We start from the raw sequence: 3,490 nt of genomic DNA, 5'->3' as shown, positions 1-3,490 counted from the left end.
CTGACAAATACAGGGACCAATAAATATTTGAGGAACGAAAAAACAAGTCAAAAGAGGCTCACATATAAAGTCATATCCCTTCCTTAAACAGCCCCAAACCTGACCACCTTCCTCATGACATCCTGAGACACTCTCACTGTCTCCATTTCAGGGTTAGCCCTTGACATTTCGGCCAACTGGGCCCTTCCAAAACCACACTCCCCATTCCACACCTGGGGCGATGTTCTCTTTGTGCCAAATCTGCCCTTGATATCTTCCCTACAAGCAAGAGCCAAGTCCTGGTTCATATCAGGAATATTTTATTATCACTGGAGTAAGTGTGAGGGCAGGGGCACATGCTGGCATCTTCTGGGAGTGGCCATGATCCTGCACATTATGGAAGAGTGTAATGGGATCGATATCTTCACTGGAAGATCTTCTGCCCCTTAAAATGTATCCACTGAAGTCAGCACAGTATCTCCCCTCACCTTCAGCATTTTCACAGACTGTAGGGGCAGGCGGTGGACAAACTGGCAGAAGGACTCGTTATTCACAAACACCTAAGGAAGGAGATGTATTTCTTGTGAGCTCAGAACGATTAGGCCTCCTCTTTCCCTTTCCTATTTTCATTGCCTTCTGTAAAATTTCTTTACTCTGTAAAAGCAAAGCAGAAATTCTCCTCCAGGACATCCTGCCAATACAGTGCTGTAGAAATCATCCTCCATGTCCACTTCCTCGCCTCCAGAGCTGCCATCCCTGCTTTACCCTGAGGGCAGGTGGCCTGCACGTCTCCCTCCACACTGCTGACTGTGCGATACAGTAAGAGCTGTGTGGAGTTCACCTCAGCATCTCTACTTGTACAGCACACACACTGAGTACAGCACACAAGATCCTGAGTATAGATGCCTGTGCTATACAGGGACAAGGGGCTCCACCACTCTGTTGTATGCCTGAAACTCACATGGTAAGGTAAATCAATGATACTTCAATTTCAAAAAGCACATGTGTTAAAAATACAAAACAAAGAAAAAATTGGTCTGTTGTGATCACATCAGAGTTGGACTCTCTGTGTGTTTCTCCACAGCAGCCCCAACACAGCCATGGCGCTCCACACCCTGGAGGGCCCACACACCTTGTATTCATTCTCCAGCACCAAGAATCGAAGCTCAAATGGCTGGCCTGGCACGAAAGGGTCAGAAAACATTCTCTTTTCCTCCTGCCATCCCCCTTCCTGGAAACTGTTCATCACCACCATGCTGTTCGTGTAGACTCAGAAATGGAATGCAATGTTGCTGCCTTCCTCAATACCCATGCAGAAATCCACCACAAGCTCTGGGTTCTTCCTGCAAAGACAAAAGGATAGCTCCTGCAGGCAGGCATTTACTGTAGAAAAAAACTTCCTCAGGAACAACCACAGTCCTTTTCTCTCTCTCTCTCCCTCTCCCTCCTTCCCCTTCCCCCTGCCCTCTTTCTCAAAATATTTTTACCTTTCTCACTTTGCTATCTGTCTCTCTCTTTTCCTCCCCTGCCTCCCCCACTCACACACACACACATAGACACAGACACACAGAGGAAGGAAATCCCACCTGAAGTGTAATCTCACACTTTTGCATGAGACACCTCAGCTTATTCCGATGATTAAAGAAGATCAAGCTGTTTCCAATGAGTGTCCCCAAGACATGCTAACACTCTCCCCTTGTGCTTCACCCTCCATCAGACATAAACTGGCCTCTACTCACCCACAAGAAGACTCAAGATTTCCCTTGATCTTCACCATGAAACCCACAGCCAGGGAAACAGACTGCTGATAGGGGTTTGGCTATGGAAGAGACGGATGCGTCAGTGAATGAAGAGCCCATGTTCTCTCTCCCACATCATTGCCCAAGCAGACTCAGGACACAAAACGTGATCTCCTCCTGCAGCTAAGAGACATTAGTATACCTCCAACAAGGAGACATTAATCCGAGTCCAGACATGCACTCAGAGGCACAGATACATATTTTATATGCAAACACTTCCAAACCCAGAGAAACAATATGCAAAAGGACATAAAATAATGCAAATCCAGTGATTCCCACTCACACACACACACACTCTTTCCCATTCTCTACTAGCATTCACGTAATGATTTGTGTCAAGGTGACCTGGCACCAGCAGCAGAGGTAATCAGATTCCTTCCTCCCATCCTTCATACCAAGGAGTTCATAGTCTTCAACTGGGCCTTTCTTCCTTGTTGAAACTGTGTGTGTGAGTCTGTCTGGAGAAGATGCCCTATAAATGCCATTAGGAGATAAGTCACCCCTGACCCTTTCACTCAGGCTATAGAGCCCTGCCCTCTATTCTTCTGAAATTTATGACATCAAAAGTGTGTTCAGTCCACACTATCCAAAGTCCACTGTAATAATAAGAAGTGGGTTCAAACTGTAGTCAGTTCAGTTCAGTTCAGTCGCTCAGTCGTGTCTGACTCTTTGGGAACCCATGATCGCAGCATGCCAGGCCTCCCTGTCCATCACCAACTCCCAGAGTTCACTCAAACTCATGTCCATAGAGTTGGTGATGCCATCCAGCCATCTCATCCTCTGTCGTCCCCTTCTCCTCCTGCCCCCAATTCCTCCCAGCATCAGGGTCTTTTCTAATGAGTCAACTCTTCATATGAGGTGGCCAAAGTATTGGAGTTTCAGCTTTAGCATCATTCCTTCCAATGAACACCCAGGACTGATCTCTTTTAGAATGGACTGGTTGGATCTCCTTGCAGTCCAAGGGACTCTCAAGAGTACACTCCAACACCGCAGTTCAAAAGCATCAATTCTTCGGCGTTCAGCTTTCTTCACAGTCCAACTCTCACATCCATACATGACCACAGGAAAAACCATAGCCTTGACTAGACGGACCTTTGTTGGCAAAGTAATGTGTCTGCTTTTTTATATGCTGTCTAGGTTTGTCATAACTTTCCTTCCAAGAGTAAGTGTCTTTTAATTTCATGGCTGCAGTCACCATCTGCAGTGATTTTAGAGTCTGAAAAAATAAAGTCTGACGCTGTTTCCAGTTTCCCCATCTATTTCCCATAAAGTGATGGGACCAGATTCCATGATCTTGGTTTTCTGAATGTTGAGCTTTAGGCCAACTTTTTCACTCTCCTCTTTCACTTTCATCAAGAGGCTTTTGACTTCCTCTTCACTTTCTGCCATAAGGGTGGTGTCATCTGCATATCTGAGGTTATTGATATTTCTCCCAGCAATCTTGATTCCAGCTTGTGTTTCTTCCAGTCCAGCGTTTCTCATGATGGACTCTGCATATAAGTTAAATAAGCAGGGTGACAATATACAGCCTTGACGTACTCCTTTTCCTATTTGGAACCAGTCTGTTGTTCCATGTCCAGTCTAACTGTTGCTTCCTGACCTGCATATAGGTGTCTCAAGAGGAAGGGCAGGTGGTCTGGTATTCCCACCTCTTTCAGAATTTTCCACAGTTCAGTGTGATCCACACAGTCAAAGGCTTTGGAATAGTCAAT

At 45.8% G+C, this 3,490-nt stretch overlaps 1 pseudogene; it reads right to left on the bottom strand.

Moving 5' to 3' along the window:
- Positions 1 to 276: 276 nt before the first annotated feature.
- On the bottom strand, positions 277 to 2,332 carry LOC133229871 (galectin-16-like; annotated as a pseudogene).
- Positions 2,333 to 3,490: the final 1,158 nt, after the last annotated feature.

This window comes from Bos javanicus, chromosome 18 (assembly GCF_032452875.1).
Source record: "Bos javanicus breed banteng chromosome 18, ARS-OSU_banteng_1.0, whole genome shotgun sequence".
In the NCBI taxonomy this organism is placed as follows: domain Eukaryota; kingdom Metazoa; phylum Chordata; class Mammalia; order Artiodactyla; family Bovidae; genus Bos; species Bos javanicus.
This window is presented reverse-complemented; position numbering and strand designations above follow the sequence as displayed.